This window comes from Ranitomeya variabilis, chromosome 3 (assembly GCF_051348905.1).
Source record: "Ranitomeya variabilis isolate aRanVar5 chromosome 3, aRanVar5.hap1, whole genome shotgun sequence".
In the NCBI taxonomy this organism is placed as follows: domain Eukaryota; kingdom Metazoa; phylum Chordata; class Amphibia; order Anura; family Dendrobatidae; genus Ranitomeya; species Ranitomeya variabilis.
Window position 1 is genome coordinate 5,211,364 of NC_135234.1, and position 21,199 is coordinate 5,232,562.

At 49.2% G+C, this 21,199-nt stretch overlaps 2 protein-coding genes across 2 annotated transcripts in view; one reads left to right on the forward strand and one right to left on the reverse strand.

Moving 5' to 3' along the window:
* The window catches only part of LOC143814893 (uncharacterized), a 748,367-nt gene that overhangs the window by 487,750 nt on the left and 239,418 nt on the right, over positions 1-21,199 (reverse strand). The window lies entirely within an intron of this gene.
* LOC143814894 (uncharacterized) overlaps positions 1-21,199 on the forward strand; it is a 179,068-nt gene that overhangs the window by 150,746 nt on the left and 7,123 nt on the right. The gene's annotated exons all lie outside the window — the stretch shown is intronic.

Here is a 21,199-nt window from a genome sequence, read left to right on the forward strand (position 1 = left end):
AAATCCAATTTGCATAATAATTTGGAACACAGTGTACATTTATCCACGCCTGCAGGAGATGTTGGCTCGTACCCTGGTTTCATGGATTCACTCCATATCATAAATTCCATTGTATTTTATCCTAAGGAATTCAGATTACTGCACAATCTTTCCAGAAATGGGGCGCTAATACTTTCGCTACTCTTTTGGTCAGGACTCATAGTAGCTACAATGGTCCACCATAATGAGTGCAACTCCAGTTTAATGTTGAAATTCTCCCTTAAAACATACGTTGTTGTTGGGCATTTAACATATAGTTTTATTTTCTGTTTTTCTTTTTACAGGTTTATTGTGCTGCTCCCATCCTGCGCCCCTATTCTGTCATGTGCTGCCGCCATCCTGCGCCCCTATCCTGTCATGTGCTGCCGCAATCCTGCGCCCCTATCCTGTCACGTGCTGCTCCCATCCTGTGCCCCATTCTGTCATGTGCTGCTCCCATCCTGCTCCCCATTATGTCATGTGCTGCCGCCATCCTGCACCCCCCATCCTGTCATGTGGTGCTCCCATCCTGTGCCCCATTCTGTCATGTGCTGCTCCCATCCTGCGCCCCATTATGTCATGTGCTGCCGCCATCCATCCTGCGCCCCCCATCCTGTCATGTGGTGCTCCCATCCAGTGCCCCATTCTGTCATGTGTTGCTCCCATCCTGCGCCCTCATTCTGTCATGTGCTGCTCCCATCCTGCGCCCTCATTCTGTCATGTACTGCCGCCATCCTGCACCCCCATCCTGTCATGTGCTGCTCCCATCCTGCGCCTCATTCTGTCATGTGCTGCTCCCATCCTGTGCCCTTATCCTGTCATGTGCTGCTCCTATCCTGCGCCCCTATTCTGTCATGTGCTGCTCCCATACCGCACCCCCATCCTGTCATGTGCTGCTCCCATCCCGCACCCCCATTCTGTCACGTGCTGCTCCCATCCTGTCATGTGCTGCTCCCATCCCGCGCCCCCATCCTGTCATGTGCTGCTCCTATCCTGCACCCTCATTCTGTCATGTGCTGCTCCCATCCCGCACCCCCATTCTGTCATGTGCTGCTCCCATCCTGTCATGTCCTGCTCCCATCCCGCGCCCCCATCCTGTCATGTGCTGCTCCCATCCTGCGCCCCTATCCTGTCATATGCTGCTCCCATCCTGCGCCCTCATTCTGTCATGTGCTGCTCCCATCCTGCGCCCTCATTCTGTCATGTGCTGCTCCCATCCTGTGCCCCTATCCTGTCATGTGCTGCTCCCATCCTGCGCCCCTATTCTGTCATGTGCTGCTCCCATCCTGCGCCCCATCCTGTCATGTGCTGCTCCCATCCCGCACCCCCATTCTGTCATGTGCTGCTCCCATCCTGTCATGTGCTGCTCCCATCCCGCGCCCCCATCCTGTCATGTGCTGCTTCTATCCTGCGCCCTCATTCTGTCATGTGCTGCTCCCATCCCGCGCCCCCATTCTGTCATGTGCTGCTCCCATCCTGTCATGTGCTGCTCCCATCCCGCGCCCCCATCCTGTCATGTCCTGCTCCCATCCTGCGCCCTCATTCTGTCATGTGCTGCTCCCATCCCGCGCCCCCATTCTGTCATGTGCTGCTTCCATCCTGCGCCCCTATCCTGTCATATGCTGCTCCCATCCTGCGCCCCTATTCTGTCATGTGCTGCTCCCATCCTGCGCCCCTATTCTGTCATGTGCTGCTCCCATCCTGCGCCCCTATTCTGTCATGTGCTGCTCCCATCCTGCGCCCCTATTCTGTCATGTGCTGCTCCCATCCTGCGCCCCTATTCTGTCATGTGCTGCTCCCATCCTGCACCCCCATTCTGTCATGTGCTGCTCCCATCCTGTCATGTGCTGCTCCCATCCCGCGCCCCTATTCTGTCATGTGCTGCTCCCATCCTGCACCCCCATTCTGTCATGTGCTGCTCCCATCCTGTCATGTGCTGCTCCCATCCCGCGGCCCCATCCTGTCATGTGCTGCTTCTATCCTGCGCCCTCATTCTGTCATGTGCTGCTCCCATCCCGCGCCCCCATTCTGTCATGTGCTGCTCCCATCCTGTCATGTGCTGCTCCCATCCCGCGCCCCCATCCTGTCATGTCCTGCTCCCATCCTGCGCCCTCATTCTGTCATGTGCTGCTTCCATCCTGCGCCCCTATCCTGTCATATGCTGCTCCCATCCTGCGCCCCTATTCTGTCATGTGCTGCTCCCATCCTGCGCCCCTATTCTGTCATGTGCTGCTCCCATCCTGCGCCCCTATTCTGTCATGTGCTGCTCCCATCCTGCGCCCCTATTCTGTCATGTGCTGCTCCCATCCTGCGCCCCTATTCTGTCATGTGCTGCTCCCATCCTGCACCCCCATTCTGTCATGTACTGCTCCTATCCTGCGCCCCCAATCTGTAATGTGCTGCTCCCAATTCTGTAATGTGCTGCTCTCATCCATATGCCCCGTATGCTGCTCCATAAAGGTTAATGGCCCCCATAAGATGCTCCATAGCATATGTCCCGTATGCTGCTGCAATAAAAAAATGACATACTCACCTGTCGTCGTTGGGTGCCGAGTGCCAGGGGCCTGAGCAGGTGAGGACACCGGCGCGCTATGTGGGTGAGGTGCCGGAGTCGCCGCTGGCTCAGGTCCCCAGCACTTGCGATATTCACCTGTCCCTGTTCCACCGCTGCACGCTGCTCTGTCTTCCGAGTTTCTGGCTCTGACTGTTCAGGCAGAGGGTGCGCACTAACCACGTCATCGCGCCCTCTGACCTGAACTCACAGCCAGACGATGCAGAACACAGAGGGGTGCGCAGCGGTGGAATGGGGACAGGTGAATATTGCCTGGCTCACCCTCCTCGGTCATACTCACCCCATCCTGGCACAGTCCCTGCTTCTCCATCGGACATCACGATATGTGTTCAGTGCTTAAGCGTACCGCGATTTCCGGTGGCCTGGATCCCAGCGGTGGGGAGGGGTCCTTGCGGTGTGGGGTTCTTGTGTCAGGGGAGTCCCAGCAGCGGGCAGTCCGGCGATGACCCACTGGTGGTACTGCGCAAGGACCTGGTACCATCAGCTGGTGCCATATTGGAATACCCATCACTTGGGTATTCCAATATGGCGGTCGACGTACTTAACTCATATATTCTATAGAGTCATTACACACAGTGATCTATTTCACGTGATTATAAACGTGGGAATAAACATACTAGAAATAGGAGGAAACCAATATGGCTAAATAGAGCTGTAAGGGGCGCAATAAGGGACAAAAAGAAAGCATTTAGAGAATTAAAGGAAGTAGGTAGTGAGGAGGCATTAAATAAATACAGAAAATTAAATACATTCTGTAAAAAGCAAATCAAGGCAGCAAAGATTGAGACAGAGAGACTCATTGCCAGAGAGAGTAAAAATAATCCCAAAATATTCTTTAACTATATAAATAGTAAGAAACTAAAAAATGACAGTGTTGGCCCCCTTAAAAATAGTCTGGGTGAAATGGTGGATGAGGATGAGGAAAAAGCCAATATGCTAAATGACTTTTTTTCATCAGTATTTACAAAAGAAAATCCCATGGCGACAATATGATCAGTGATAAAAATTCCCCATTAAATGTCACCTGCTTAACCCAGCAGGAAGTACAGCGGCGTCTAAAAATCACTAAAATTGACAAATCTCCGGGCCCGGATGGGATACACCCCCGAGTACTGCAGGAACTAAGTACAGTCATTGATAGACCATTATTTTTAATCTTTAAAGACTCCATAATAACAGGGTCTGTACCACAGGACTGGCGTATAGCAAATGTGGTGCCAATATTCAAAAAAGGGGCAAAAACTGAACTCGGTAATTATAGGCCAGTAAGCTTAACCTCTACTGTGGGTAAAATCCTGGAGGGCATTCTAAGGGATGCTATACTGGAGTATCTGAAGAGGAATAACCTTATGACCCAGTATCAGCACGGGTTTACTAGGGACCGCTCATGTCAGACTAATTTGATCAGCTTCTATGAAGAGGTAAGTTCCGGACTGGACCAAGGGAACCCAGTGGACGTAGTATATATGGACTTTTCCAAAGCTTTTGATACGGTGCCACACAAAAGGTTGTTACATAAAATGAGAGTAATGGGGATAGGGGAAAATATGTGTAAGTGGGTTGAGAGCTGGCTCAGGGATAGGAAACAAAGGGTGGTTATTAATGGAGCACACTCGGACTGGGTCACGGTTAGCAGTGGGGTACCACAGGGGTCAGTATTGGGCCCTCTTCTTTTTAACATATTTATTAATGACCTTGTAGGGGGCATTCAGAGTAGAATTTCAATATTTGCAGATGACACTAAACTCTGCAGGGTAATCAATACAGGGGAGGACAATTTTATATTACAGGATGATTTATGTAAACTAGAAGCTTGGGCTGATAGATGGCAAATGAGCTTTAATGGGGATAAATGTAAGGTCATGCACTTGGGTAGAAGTAATAAGATGTATAACTATGTGCTTAATTCTAAAACTCTGGGCAAAACCGTCAATGAAAAAGACCTGGGTGTATGGGTGGATGACAAACTCATATTCAGTGGCCAGTGTCAGGCAGCTGCTACAAAGGCAAATAAAATAATGGGATGTATTAAAAGAGGCATAGATGCTCATGAGGAGAACATAATTTTACCTCTATACAAGTCACTAGTGCGACCACACTTAGAATACTGTGCACAGTTCTGGTCTCCGGTGTATAAGAAAGACATAGCTGAACTGGAGCGGGTGCAGAGAAGAGCGACCAAGGTTATTAGAGGACTGAGGGGTCTGCAATACCAAGATAGGTTATTACACTTGGGGCTATTTAGTTTGGAAAAACGAAGACTAAGGGGTGATCTTATGTTAATGTATAAATATATGAGGGGACAGTACAAAGACCTTTCTGATGATCTTTTTAATCATAGACCTGAGACAGGGACAAGGGGGCATCCTCTACGTCTGGAGGAAAGAAGGTTTAAGCATAATAACAGACGCGGATTCTTTACTGTAAGAGCAGTGAGACTATGGAACTCTCTGCCGTATGATGTTGTAATGAGTGATTCATTAATTAAATTTAAGAGGGGACTGGATACCTTTCTGGAAAAGTATAATGTTACAGGGTATATACACTAGATTCCTTGATAAGGCGTTGATCCAGGGAACTAGTCTGATTGCCGTATGTGGAGTCGGGAAGGAATTTTTTTCCCCATGGTGGAGCTTACTCTTACCACATGGGGTTTTTTTGCCTTCCCCTGGATCAACATGTTAGGGCATGTTAGGTTAGGCTATGGGTTGAACTAGATGGACTTACAGTCTTCCTTCAACCTTAATAACTATGTAACTATGTAACTATGTAATTTCTGTTAATGTTGATGATTATGGCTTACAGCCAATGAAAACCCAAAAGTCATTATCTCAGTAAATTAGAATACTTTATAGCACAAGATCGAAAAAAATGATTGTAAAATCCGAAATGTCGTCCTACTGAAATGTATGTTCAGTAAATGCACTCAATACTTGGTCGCGGCTCCTTTTGCATCAATTACTGCATCAATGCGGCGTGGCATGGAGGCGATCAGCCTGTGGCGCTGCTGAGGGGTTATAGAAGCCCAGGTTGCTTTGATATCAGCCTTCAGCTCGTCTGCATTGTGGGGTCTGGTGTCTCTCATCTTCCTCTTGACAATACTCCATAGATTCTCTATGGGGTTAAGGTCAGGCGAGTTTGCTGCCAATCAAGCCCAGTGATACTGTTGTTTTTACACCAGGTATTGGCACTTTTGTCAGTGTGGACAGGGGCCAAGTCCTGCTGGAGAATGACATTTCCATCTCCAAAAAGCTTGTCAGCAGAGGGAAGCATGAAGTGCTCTAAAATTTCCTTGTAGACGGCTGCGCTGACTTTGGTCTTGATAAAACACAGTGGACCTACACCAGCAGATGACATGGCTCCAGAAGCCATCATTGATTGTGTCACGATATGGTATGAAATATCATAAGTTAGTTTCTTGCTAGCATGCGGGGGCTAAAACCCCCCTCTCTCTTTTTCTCTTTCCTTCCCTGTGTTTCGATCTGTCCGTGTAGAAGAGCTTGCCTTGTGGGGGAGTTTTATTGACGAAAGGTATTTACGACTGGCATAGCTGCAAGGGAAATTTGTACTAGCAGGAACTGTTAGAGAAACTTCTAGAACCATGCGGTCCTTTGTTCTGTTATTGTGAGATATTAGACAAACTATTTAGGATAGTAGAATGATAAATACATATTCTTGATCTCCATCGAAGCATCTACCCATCACTCTAAACACAGTCGTCTAACTCCATCGGGGGAAGAAGTAGGGATTGCTCTGTAAATAATAGGACATATTTGATCTCATAAGAAAGCTCATGTTAATACAAGCTGAATGCTGGGTGTGATATGATTCTGATATGTACTGGAACGGAGTTATAAGCATTAGACCAATTTGTATTCAAAGTACTCAGACTGAAAGGTAGGAGGATCTGGAAAAGCCAGCCCTTTCTGTGAGGTCACAGGCTGTAGGTTATAAAGTTGCTGGCAGGCTTCCAGGGGGGGAGTTGTGAGTTTTTACCTGAAGCGACCAGACTGCGAGTGCCAATGCACTGGGATAGATGGAAAGCTCTCCTAGCCTAGCCTGCAATGCAATGATCTGAGAATATGTGAGTGTTACCTTTTCTTCCTTTAATCCTTTTATTTTCATAATTACCTTGTACATATTTGCAATTGTCTCATTTGTAACATCTTTGTAAAATATTTTATAAACACTGCCTAAAAATCATTTATGGAGTATAATATTTAATACTAGTTCGTTCTTCCTGCCCTAAACCGTACCCTGTCTCTGAAGGGAATTACGCTACTATTTTGGGGGTTAGCTCCGGACCTGTTTGATCGGAGCTGGTGGCAGCTTACCGTGTGCCGGCTTTTTGGGGGGGTCACTGTAGCGACTGCGGCTTGATAATTATTGTTCCTGCCTGAGTGGGAGTAGTTATCGCGTTGCTGCAGTGCGCCCAATAGCCAGTACATAGCAGGCAGCCTTTCTGGCGACTAATTACCCCAGGTGCAGTACCTAATCTGACCTGAGAGTAAGGGGGGCGCCAGAGAGCTGCAAGTGTTAAGTGGAACTGTAAGCGGGATAGACACAAATCCCTGCAGTTCATGGTATACTGAAGAGCAGTGGGATACCTAAAATAAGCCCCTGCTGTAAACTAAGAGGTCAATAGCCTCGTGTGTGTTTTTTTTTCATCACATTGTGGCAGTGGAGGGATAACTAGGATAAGCCCCCCTGCACATGTGATAGCCGTCTGCTGGTCTAAAGTCACCCCAATCCGTGACATATTGTGGGCAGCGGCTAAGGGATCTTGACAATTGGTGACAGTCATGGTGTGAATCGTGACATATTGGTGGCAGCGCGGTGGGATATTAGAGCATTAGTGATTTGGTTTGAGCAATCATTCCTCTCACTAAAAACTTGCAGAAAGTTCTTGCGAGAACTCTGCGCAAATAAGTTTGGAGAACGAACTCAGTGTTTATTAGTTGTGAGACAATTGTGTACTGGTAATTATCCCCTCCCTTTCTCTTTGTTTTTCTATTCTCTCTTTTATTTGGCAACCATGGTTGGGCTAGGAGAAGCCTTCTATGAACAGCAGACCAGAGACACCCTTGTTGCCTTATGCAAGTCACAGCACATTGACTATGCAAGCAAAAGCAAAAGCGAACTGGTCGCAGCCCTGATGCAATGGGAAGCCGCTCTAGACCACTCACAGAGCCCAGAGGCCGCAGAAGCCGGCACAAGCGAACATGGTGCTGCCGCAGAGGTCCAACCACAGAATACGGGCCCTTCTGGCAACCAAGGGGGCGCAGACCTCCTCCTGCAGCTGGCTCTGCAACAATGCCCCGCAGATGACCTAGAGAGACGTCTGCAGCTGATCCAGCAATACCAAGAGCGAGCCGAGCGAGAGGCCCGAGCAGAGCGAGAGGCCCAGCGAGCCGAGCGAGAGGCCCGAGCAGAGCGAGAGGCCCAGCGAGCCGAGCGAGAGGCCCAAGCGCAGCGGGAGTACCAGCTGCAGATGGCCCAACTGCAAATGCAGGGGTCGCCTCAGAGCCGTGAGCCCAGCAGCGCTCAGACACCAAAGCCCCGGCCCGACCACTTTCCGGTTATGGAAAAGGATGGGGACTTGGACACTTTTCTGCGGGCCTTTGAGAAAGCCTGCAGGCAGTACCAGCTGCCTACACAAGAATGGGCACGGTATCTGACACCAGGGCTGAGAGGAAAAGCTCTGGAAGCGTTTGCTGCACTCCCTCAAGAACAAGATGGTGACTATGAGGCCATCAAGCAGGCTCTGATAGCCAAGTACCAGCTTACACCCGAGGTGTACCGTAAAAAGTTTCGGACCCTCCAACGTGGCCCACACGACAGTTACAGTGATGTGGTGCATGGACTGGGGACCCACTTTGACCAGTGGACCCAAGGACTGTCAGTGACCACCTTTGCACAGCTGCGAGACCTGATGATCAAAGACCAGTTCTTCCGTCTTTGCCCAACTGAGGTGCGACAGTTCGTGATGGACAGAGAACCCAAAGACGTGACGAAAGCAGCGCAGATTGCCGATGCCTATGAGGCCAACCGTAGATCGGAAGTGCGGAAGCCAGTCACCTCCAGCTGGAGAGGGGGTAAGCCTGCATCCAACACCAGTACCCCTGCCAGCCAACACACCAGAGGTCCTGTCCCCGTGGCCAACAGCACCAGACCTACCACCGAACTTCGCCAGTGTTACCACTGCAGGCAGACTGGACACCTCAGTCACCAATGTCCAGCCAAGCAGAAGAACCCCTCATCCCAGGGCCTAATGCAGCTGTTCTTTTGGTGGGTGGTGTGGTTGGGAGGGTGTGTGACAACGTACAGCCCGTCACTGTGGGAGGTCGTGTTGCTACCGGCCTCAAGGACACCGGGGCTGAACGAACCCTCATCCGACCCGAACTGGCGGCCCCTGAAGAAATCATTCCGGGGAAAACCCTAACTGTCACTGGGATTGGGGGCATCAGCTGTCCCTTACCGATGGCCCGGGTTTTTATTGATTGGGGTGCCGGGAGCGGGGTGAAAGAAGTGGGGCTGTCTGATAATTTGCCCACTGATGTTTTGTTGGGGACTGATTTGGGGAGGTTGTTTGCATACTACGTCCCTGACACCCCTCCCCAATCTGCTAATAAGGGTAACGTTAACCCTGATGATGATGATGATGATGATGGGAAATCGCATGTGTTACCTGACCATGCTTTATCTTGTAATGATGCATCTGTTAACCATTTTTTCCCTAGGATTGATGGTGAAAATGTTGTACCTGTGCCAACTGTACCTGATAACGCTGTTTCTATGAAAGTTGATGTGTCCGTAGGTACAGGAGTGCTCAGCCACGTCGCTCTGCGGAGTGAGACGGCTGAGGAACCCCTAGCAGGGGCAAGTGTCGGTGCTACCGGAAATGGGGAAATACATGGGAACCGTGAGGAAGGTGATGCCATGCAATTGACCAGTGCCACCGAGGAAGGTAACTGGCCCATAAGTAGCAATGCTCCTGAGGTAATGGGGGTGGATGGGGAGGTAGAGCCCATAGCAGCGTCGGCTGTTGGGTCTGTAGAAATCCCCGGGGAGACAGCCTACGTAGCTGCTGTCACCCGCAGTCAGAGTGCCCGGAACGCAGATAACTGTCTGCCTCCCGGACCCTCCTCAGTCATCAGTATGATTGAACCAGAGGTGGACCCAGAACAGGTCCCAGAGGGCTCCCGTGGGGAAGGGACCCTAACGTCACTTCTGGCTTCCCCTAGCCAGGAGTTTAAGGCCGCTCTGCACACAGATGCGAGCCTAGAGAGTTTGAGACAACTCGCCGGGACGTCATTCTCTGAAACTGATAAGGAGAAGGTGTTCTGGGAAGAAGGAAGGTTGTACCGGGAGACAGTACCCGGAGAATCACAAAAGGAGTGGTTGAGGGAAAGACAGCTGGTCGTCCCACAGCAATTCCGGGGTGAGTTGTTGCGGATTGCCCATGAGATCCCGCTAGCTGGACACTTGGGGATCAGCAAAACTAAGGCCCGGCTGTCTCAACACTTCTATTGGCCTAAGATGGGGACAGATGTGTCAAACTACTGCCGCTCCTGTGTCACCTGTCAAAGAGTGGGGAAGGCGGGGCCTGCTCTTAAGGCTCCCCTGATCCCTTTGCCAGTGATAGAGGAGCCTTTCCAGAGGATTGCGGTGGACATTGTGGGCCCGCTGGCCGTCTCCAGCAGCTCTGGAAAGCGATTTATTCTTACTGCGGTAGACTACGCTACCCGGTACCCAGAGGCAGTAGCTCTGTCGTCAACTAGGGCAGCTAAGGTGGCGGATGCCCTGTTGGCCATCTTTTCACGGGTAGGATTTCCCAGGGAAATGCTTACTGATCAAGGGACCCAATTTATGTCTCACCTAATGGAGGCTCTCTGTAAGAAAATGCAGGTGAAGCACCTGGTATCGAGTGCGTATCACCCACAGACCAATGGCTTGTGTGAACGTTTCAATGGTACCCTCAAACAGATGCTACGCATGCTGGTTGAGACACAAGGGCGTGACTGGGAGCGGTACCTCCCACACCTGCTATTCGCTTACAGAGAGGTTCCGCAGGCCTCGACGGGGTTCTCCCCCTTCGAGCTCCTGTACGGCAGGCGAGTCCGGGGACCCCTTGGGTTGGTAAGAGAATCCTGGGAAGAGGAGCCGAACCCTTCTGAAGTGTCCATAGTGGAGTATGTCATGCGCTTCCGTGACAAGATGCAGACCTTGACGCAGTTGGTGCATGACAACATGACGCAGGCTCAGGCTGATCAGAAGCACTGGTACGACCAGAACGCCCGGGAGCGGACCTACCACGTGGGTCAAAAGGTGTGGGTGCTGGTTCCTGTACCAACGGATAAGCTTCAGGCAGCCTGGGAGGGCCCGTACGTCGTCCACCAACAGCTCAACCCGGTCACCTATGTGGTCACGCTTGACCACACTCGGGGTAGGCGAAAGGCCTTTCACGTCAACATGATGAAAGCTCATCACGAACGTGAACCTTTCGTCCTACCGGTCTGCAGCGCACCTGAAGAAGGGGAGGAAGACACCCTCCTGGACATGCTGGCCCAAGCCAAGGCCCGTGGGTCCATTGAGGACGTGGAGGTAAGCGCCTCGCTAGATGAACCACAGCGGTTGCAGTTGCAAACCATGCTGGAACCCTTCCGGGTCGTGTTCTCCAACCGGCCTGGAAGGACTGAGTTAGCCGTCCACGAGGTGGACACCGGGAATCACGCCCCACTACGGCGAACACCCTATCGAATCTCTGACCAGGTGCAGCAGATTATGCGCCAGGAGATCGATGAGATGTTACAGCTGGGGGTGATTCGACGGTCAAAGAGCGCGTGGGCCTCACCTGTAGTTCTCGTGCCAAAGAAGGACCGGACCACCCGGTTCTGCGTGGACTACAGGGGGCTCAACGCCATTACAGCCTCTGACGCGCACCCAATGCCGCGCATCGAGGAGCTGCTTGAGAAGCTAGCGGGCGCAAAATACCTGACAATAATGGATCTGAGTCGTGGATACTGGCAGATTCCCCTGAGCCCCGAGGCGCAGAAGTCCGCCTTTATCACACCCTTTGGACTGTACGAGTCCACGGTCATGCCCTTCGGCATGAAGAATGCCCCTGCCACTTTCCAGCGGATGGTCAATCTCCTGCTTCAGGGACTGGAGAAGTACGCCGTGGCGTACTTAGATGACATTGCCATCTTCAGTCCCTCCTGGGATGAACACCTGCAGCATCTCGAGGAGGTGCTCGGGCGAATTCACCGAGCAGGACTGACTATGAAGCCGGGAAAGTGCCAGATGGGCATGAGGGAGGTTCACTACCTGGGGCACCGGGTAGGCGGAAACACCCTAAAACCAGAGCCTGACAAAGTGGGCGTGATCGTGAACTGGCCCACTCCCAGGACCAAGAAACATGTGATGTCCTTCCTGGGCCCTGCAGGGTACTATAGGCGCTTCGTGCAGCACTATAGTAGCCTGGCAAAACCTTTGACTGACCTCACCAGGAAGAAGCTACCCCACATCGTCAACTGGACAGATGGCTGTGAGGGGGCCTTCCAGGCGTTGAAGACAGCACTGTGCAACGCCCCTGTGTTGAAAGCAGTCGACAGCAGTCGACCGTTCTTGGTACAGACCGACGCCAGCGAGTTTGGCCTTGGTGCTGTGCTCAGCCAGGTTTACTCGGAGGACCAAGAGCACCCCGTGTTGTACCTGAGCCGGAAACTTTTGCCGAGGGAAGTGGCCTACTCCACCATTGAGAAGGAGTGCCTGGCCATAGTCTGGGCCCTGCAGCGCTTGCAGCCCTACTTGTACGGTCGCACCTTCACCGTGGTGACCGACCACAACCCTCTGCGCTGGCTAAGCACCATGTGTGGAACCAATGGCAGGTTGCTGCGCTGGAGCCTTGCCCTTCAGCAATTTGACTTCACCATTAAACACAAAGCGGGCAGAGAGCATGGGAATGCAGATGGACTCTCCCGCCAGGGTGAACCCACGGAGGTGCGCATGGAGGCATACCGAGAGGTTCTGCCGCCGTAGCGCACGCCAAAAGGGGGAGGTGTCACGATATGGTATGAAATATCATAAGTTAGTTTCTTGCTAGCATGCGGGGGCTAAAACCCCCCTCTCTCTTTTTCTCTTTCCTTCCCTGTGTTTCGATCTGTCCGTGTAGAAGAGCTTGCCTTGTGGGGGAGTTTTATTGACGAAAGGTATTTACGACTGGCATAGCTGCAAGGGAAATTTGTACTAGCAGGAACTGTTAGAGAAACTTCTAGAACCATGCGGTCCTTTGTTCTGTTATTGTGAGACATTAGACAAACTATTTAGGATAGTAGAATGATAAATACATATTCTTGATCTCCATCGAAGCATCTACCCATCACTCTAAACACAGTCGCCTAACTCCATCGGGGGAAGAAGTAGGGATTGCTCTGTAAATAATAGGACATATTTGATCTCATAAGAAAGCTCATGTGTCATGTTCTCAATGGCAAGAGAACATAGCATCAGCATATATAGGAACTAGCTCTTGGAAGATGGGAACTGAGCTGACCATGAACTAAACTTAACACACAACTAGCAGTGGCCGGGTAGCATGCCTACGTTGATTCTAGATGCCCAGCACCAGCCGGAGGACTAAATAATGCTAGCAGAGGAAAATATTAGTCCTAGCTCACCTCTAGAGAAATACCCCGAAAGGAGACAGAGGCCCCCCACATGTATTGGCGGTGAATTAAGATGAAATAACAAACGTAGTATGAAAATAGGTTTAGCAAATTTGAGGTCCACTTACTACATAGCAGAAGACAGAAAGGACACTTTCATGGTCAGCTGAAAACCCTATCAAAACACCATCCAGAAATTACTTTAAAACTCTGGCATTAACTCATAACACCAGAGTGGCAATTCCTGTTCACAAGAGCTTTCCAGACACAGTAACGAAACTACAGCTGTGAACTGGAACAAAAATGCAAAAACAAACATGGACAAGAGTCCAACTTATCTAGTAGTTGTCTAGGAGCAGGAACAAGCACAGAGAGGCTTCTGATAACATTGATGGCCGGCAAGCAACTAACAGAGCAGCAAGGTTATATAGCGACTCCCACATCTTGATGGGAACAGGTGAACAGAGAAGATGAAGACACAGTTCAATTCCACCAGTAGCCACCGGGGGAGCCCAGAATCCAAATTCACAACAGTACCCCCCCCTCAAGGAGGGGGCACCGAACCCTCACCAGAACCACCAGGACGATTAGGATGGGCCCTATAAAAGGCACGAACCAAATCAGAGGCATGAACATCAGATGCATTCACCCAAGAATTATCCTCCTGGCCGTATCCCTTCCACTTGACCAGATACTGGAGTCTCCGTCTGGAAACACGAGAGTCTAAGATTTTCTCCACAACGTACTCCAACTCACCCTCAACCAACACCGGAGCAGGAGGCTCAACGGAAGGCACAACCGGTACCTCATACCTGCGCAATAATGACCGATGGAAAACGTTATGAATAGAAAAGGATGCAGGGAGGTCCAAACGGAAGGAAACAGGGTTAAGAATCTCCAATATCTTATACGGGCCGATGAACCGAGGCTTAAACTTAGGAGAAGAGACCCTCATAGGGACAAAACGAGAAGACAACCACACCAAGTCCCCAACACAAAGCCGAGGACCAACACGACGGTGGCGGTTGGCAAAAAGCTGAGTCTTCTCCTGGGACAACCTCAAATTGTCCACCACCTGCTCCCAGATCTGATGCAATCTCTCCACCACAGCATCCACTCCAGGACAATCCGAAGATTCCACCTGACCAGAGGAAAATCGAGGATGAAACCCCGAATTACAGAAAAACGGGGACACCAAAGTGGCAGAGCTGGCCCGATTATTGAGAGCGAACTCTGCCAATGGCAAAAAAACAACCCAATCATCCTGGTCAGCAGACACAAAACACCTCAGATATGTCTCCAGGGTCTGATTAGTCCGCTCGGTCTGGCCATTCGTCTGAGGATGGAAAGCGGACGAAAAAGATAAATCTATGCCCATCCTAGCACAGAATGCCCGCCAAAATCTAGACACGAATTGGGTCCCTCTGTCAGAAATGATATTCTCAGGAATACCATGCAAACGAACAACATTTTGAAAAAACAGAGGAACCAACTCGGAAGAAGAAGGCAACTTGGGCAGAGGAACCAAATGGACCATCTTAGAGAAACGGTCACACACCACCCAGATGACAGACATCTTCTGAGAAACAGGCAGATCTGAAATAAAATCCATCGAGATGTGCGTCCAAGGCCTCTTAGGAATAGGCAAGGGCAACAATAATCCACTAGCCCGAGAACAACAAGGCTTGGCCCGAGCACAAACGTCACAAGACTGCACAAAGCCTCGCACATCTCGTGACAGGGAAGGCCACCAGAAGGACCTTGCCACCAAATCCCTGGTACCAAAAATGCCAGGATGACCTGCCAACGCAGAAGAATGAACCTCAGAGATGACTCTACTGGTCCAATCATCAGGAACAAACAGTTTATCAGGTGGGCAACGATCCGGTCTATCCGCCTGAAACTCCTGCAAGGCCCGCCGCAGGTCTGGAGAAACGGCTGACAATACCACTCCATCCTTAAGGATACCTGTGGGCTCAGAGTTACCAGGCGAGTCAGGCTCAAAACTCCTAGAAAGGGCATCCGCCTTAACATTCTTAGAACCCGGTAGGTATGACACCACAAAATTAAACCGAGAGAAAAATAATGACCAGCGCGCCTGTCTAGGATTCAGGCGCCTGGCAGTCTCAAGATAAATCAAATTTTTGTGGTCAGTCAATACCACCACCTGATGTCTGGCCCCCTCCAGCCAATGGCGCCACTCCTCAAAAGCCCACTTCATGGCCAAAAGCTCCCGATTCCCAACATCATAATTCCGCTCAGCGGGCGAAAATTTACGGGAAAAGAAGGCACAAGGCCTCATCACGGAGCAGTCAGAACTTTTCTGCGACAACACTGCCCCAGCTCCGATCTCAGAAGCGTCGACCTCAACCTGAAAAGGTAGAGCAACATCAGGCTGACGCAACACAGGGGCAGAGGAAAAACGGCGCTTAAGCTCCCGAAAGGCCTCCACAGCGTCAGGGGACCAATCAGCAACATCAGCACCCTTCTTAGTCAAATCGGTCAATGGCTTAGCAATATCCGAGAAACCAGCAATAAATCGACGATAAAAGTTAGCAAAGCCCAAAAATTTCTGCAGACTCTTAAGAGAAGAGGGCTGCGTCCAATCACAAATAGCTTGAACCTTGACAGGATCCATTTCAATGGAAGAGGGAGAAAAAATATATCCCAAAAAGGAAATCCTCTGTACCCCAAAAACACACTTAGAACCCTTCACACACAAAGAATTAGACCGCAAAACCTGGAAAACCCTCCTGACTTGCTGGACATGAGAGTCCCAGTCATCCGAAAAAATCAGAATATCATCCAGATACACAATCATAAATTTATCCAAATAATCGCGAAAAATATCATGCATAAAGGACTGGAAAACTGACGGAGCATTTGAAAGACCAAAAGGCATCACTAAATACTCAAAGTGGCCCTCGGGCGTATTAAATGCGGTCTTCCACTCATCCCCCTGCCTGATTCGCACCAAATTATACGCCCCACGAAGGTCAATCTTAGAGAACCACTTGGCCCCCTTTATGCGAGCAAACAAATCAGTCAGCAACGGCAATGGGTATTGATATTTAACAGTGATTTTGTTCAAAAGCCGATAATCGATACATGGTCTCAAAGAGCCGTCTTTTTTTGACACAAAGAAAAAACCGGCTCCTAAGGGAGATGACGATGGACGAATATGTCCCTTTTCCAAGGACTCCCTTATATATTCTCGCATAGCAGCATGTTCAGGCACAGACAGATTAAACAAACGACCCTTTGGGTATTTACTACCCGGGATTAAATCTATGGCACAATCGCACTCTCGGTGCGGAGGTAACGAACCAAGCTTGGATTCTTCAAAGACGTCACGATAGTCAGACAGGAACTCAGGAATTTCAGAGGGAATAGATGATGAAATGGAAACCACAGGTACATCCCCATGAGCCCCCTTACATCCCCAGCTCAACACAGACATAGCTCTCCAGTCGAGGACTGGGTTGTGAGATTGCAGCCAAGGCAATCCTAGCACCAAATCATCATGTAGATTATACAGCACCAGAAAGCGAATAATCTCCTGGTGATCCGGATTAATACGCATAGTTACTTGTGTCCAGTATTGTGGTTTATTATTAGCCAATGGGGTGGAGTCAATCCCCTTCAGAGGAATAGGAGTCTCCAAAGGCTCTAAATCATACCCACAGCGTTTGGCAAAGGACCAATCCATAAGACTCAAAGCGGCGCCAGAGTCGACATAGGCGTCCGTGGTAATAGATGACAAAGAGCAAATCAGGGTCACAGATAGAATAAACTTAGACGGTAAGGTGCAAATGGAAACAGATTTATCAAGCTTTTTAGTGCGCTTAGAGCATGCTGATATAACATGAGTAGAATCACCACAATAGAAACACAACCCATTTTTCCGTCTAAAATTCTGCCGCTCGCTTCGGGACAGAATTCTATCACACTGCATACTCTCTGGCGACTTCTCAGTGGACACCGCCGGATGGTGCACTGGTTTGCGCTCCCGCAAACGCCTATCGATCTGAATAGCCATTGTCATGGACTCATTCAGACCCGCAGGCACAGGGAACCCCACCATAACATCCTTAATGGCATCAGAGAGACCCTCTCTGAAAGTCGCCGCCAGGGCGCACTCATTCCACTGAGTAAGCACAGACCATTTACGGAATCTTTGGCAGTAAACTTCCGCTTCATCTTGCCCCTGAGATAGGGACATCAAAGTTTTTTCTGCCTGAAGCTCCAAATGAGGTTCGTCATAAAGCAACCCCAAGGCCAGAAAAAACGCATCCACATTGAGCAACGCAGGATCCCCTGGTGTCAATGAGAAAGCCCAGTCTTGAGGGTCGCCCCGGAGCAAGGAAATCACAATCCTGACCTGCTGTGCAGGATCTCCGGCAGAGCGAAATTTCAGGGACAAAAATAATTTGCAATTATTTCGAAAATTCTGAAACCCAGATCTATTCCCCGAGAAAAATTCCGGCAAAGGAATTCTCGGCTCAGATACAGGTGCATGACAAACAAGGTCTTGCAAATTTTGTACCTTCGTGGCGAGATTATTCAAACCTGCAGTTACACTCTGAAGATCCATTACAAACAGGTGGACACAGAGCCATTCAAAGATTAGAAGGAGAAAAAAAAAAAAAAAAAATTTCAGCAGACTTCTTATTTCTCTCCTTGCTCAGCCAAGGATTTTAACCCTTTAGTTGGCCGGTCAAACTGTCATGTTCTCAATGGCAAGAGAACATAGCATCAGCATATATAGGAACTAGCTCTTGGAAGATGGGAACTGAGCTGACCATGAACTAAACCTAACACACAACTAGCAGTGGCCGGGTAGCATGCCTACGTTGATTCTAGATGCCCAGCACCAGCCGGAGGACTAAATAATGCTAGCAGAGGAAAATATTAGTCCTAGCTCACCTCTAGAGAAATACCCCGAAAGGAGACAGAGGCCCCCCACATGTATTGGCGGTGAATTAAGATGAAATAACAAACGTAGTATGAAAATAGGTTTAGCAAATTTGAGGTCCACTTACTACATAGCAGAAGACAGAAAGGACACTTTCATGGTCAGCTGAAAACCCTATCAAAACACCATCCAGAAATTACTTTAAAACTCTGGCATTAACTCATAACACCAGAGTGGCAATTCCTGTTCACAAGAGCTTTCCAGACACAGTAACGAAACTACAGCTGTGAACTGGAACAAAAATGCAAAAACAAACATGGACAAGAGTCCAACTTATCTAGTAGTTGTCTAGGAGCAGGAACAAGCACATAGAGGCTTCTGATAACATTGATGGCCGGCAAGCAACTAACAGAGCAGCAAGGTTATATAGCGACTCCCACATCTTGATGGGAACAGGTGAACAGAGAAGATGAAGACACAGTTCAATTCCACCAGTAGCCACCGGGGGAGCCCAGAATCCAAATTCACAACACTCATGTTAATACAAGCTGAATGCTGGGTGTGATATGATTCTGATATGTACTGGAACGGAGTTATAAGCATTAGACCAATTTGTATTCAAAGTACTCAGACTGAAAGGTAGGAGGATCTGGAAAAGCCAGCCCTTTCTGTGAGGTCACAGGCTGTAGGTTATAAAGTTGCTGGCAGGCTTCCAGGGGGGGAGTTGTGAGTTTTTACCTGAAGCGACCAGACTGCGAGTGCCAATGCACTGGGATAGATGGAAAGCTCTCCTAGCCTAGCCTGCAATGCAATGATCTGAGAATATGTGAGTGTTACCTTTTCTTCCTTTAATCCTTTTATTTTCATAATTACCTTGTACATATTTGCAATTGTCTCATTTGTAACATCTTTGTAAAATATTTTATAAACACTGCCTAAAAATCATTTATGGAGTATAATATTTAATACTAGTTCGTTCTTCCTGCCCTAAACCGTACCCTGTCTCTGAAGGGAATTACGCTACTATTTTGGGGGTTAGCTCCGGACCTGTTTGATCGGAGCTGGTGGCAGCTTACCGTGTGCCGGCTTTTTGGGGGGGGTCACTGTAGCGACTGCGGCTTGATAATTATTGTTCCTGCCTGAGTGGGAGTAGTTATCGCGTTGCTGCAGTGCGCCCAATAGCCAGTACATAGCAGGCAGCCTTTCTGGCGACTAATTACCCCAGGTGCAGTACCTAATCTGACCTGAGAGTAAGGGGGGCGCCAGAGAGCTGCAAGTGTTAAGTGGAACTGTAAGCGGGATAGACACAAATCCCTGCAGTTCATGGTATACTGAAGAGCAGTGGGATACCTAAAATAAGCCCCTGCTGTAAACTAAGAGGTCAATAGCCTCGTGTGTGTTTTTTTTTCATCACATTGTGGCAGTGGAGGGATAACTAGGATAAGCCCCCCTGCACATGTGATAGCCGTCTGCTGGTCTAAAGTCACCCCAATCCGTGACATATTGTGGGCAGCGGCTAAGGGATCTTGACAATTGGTGACAGTCACGGTGTGAATCGTGACAGACGGCTGCGCTGACTTTGGTCTTGATAAAACACAGTGGACCTACACCAGCAGATGACATGGCTCCAGAAGCCATCATTGATTGTGGATACTTCATGCTTCCCTCTGCCGACAAGCTGTTGGGAGATGGAAATGTCATTCTCCAGCAGGACTTAACACCTGTCCACACTGCCAAAAGTACCAATACCTGGTTTAAAAACAACAGTATCACTGGGCTTGATTGGATCTATGATAACCTATGGATTATTGTAAAGAGGATGATTAGAGACACCAGACCCAACAATGCAGATGAGCTGAAGGCTGCTATCAAAGCAACCTGGGCTTCCATAACCCCTCAGCAGTGCCACAGGCTTTAAACTAGAGCAGTATGGGATGGGAAATATACGACTATGAAGATATACACTCACTGGCCACTTTATTAGGTACACCTGTCCAACTTCTTGTTAACACTTAATTTCTAATCAGCCAATCACATGGCGGCAACTCAGTGCATTTAGGCATGTAGACATGGTCAAGACAATCTCCTGCAGTTCAAACCGAGCATCAGTATGGGGAAGAAAGGTGATTTGAATGCCTTTGAACGTGGCATGGTTGTTGGTGCCAGAAGGGCTGGTCTGAGTATTTCAGAAACTGCTGATCTACTGGGATTTTCACGCACAACCATCTCTAGGGTTTACAGAGAATGGTCCGAAAAAGAAAAAAAATCCAGTGAGCGGCAGTTCTGTGGGCGGAAATGCCTTGTTGATGCCAGAGGTCAGAGGAGAATGGGCAGACTGGTTCGAGCTGATAGAAAGGCAACAGTGACTCAAATCGCCACCCGTTACAACCAAGGTAGGCCTAAGAGCATCTCTGAACGCACAGTGCGTCGAACTTTGAGGCAGATGGGCTACAGCAGCAGAAGACCACATCGGGTACCACTCCTTTCAGCTAAGAACAGGAAACTGAGGCTACAATTTGTACAAGCTCATCGAAATTGGACAGTAGAAGATTGGAAAAACGTTGCTTGGTCTGATGAGTCTCGATTTCTGCTGCGACATTCGGATGGTAGGGTCAGAATTTGGCGTAAACAACATGAAAGCATGGATCCATCCTGCCTTGTATGGAGCATCTTTGGGATGTGCAGCCGACAAATCTGCGGCAACTGTGTGATGCCATCATGTCAATATGGACCAAAATCTCTGAGGAATGCTTCCAGCACCTTGTTGAATCTATGCCACGAAGAATTGAGGCAGTTCTGAAGGCAAAAGGGGGTCCAACCCGTTACTAGCATGGTGTACCTAATAAAGTGGCCGGTGAGTGTATGTAGTTAATGAATTCTTTTGAGAACCTGCTACTGAAAGTGGAAAGAAAAAACAACAAACTCTGAGTGTAAATAGAACAGCAAGAGAAACCGACTACAAACTAAAATGTGTCTTTAAAAATGGGAAACAAACAAGGAGAATTGGAGCTGCTAACACAGGAAGAG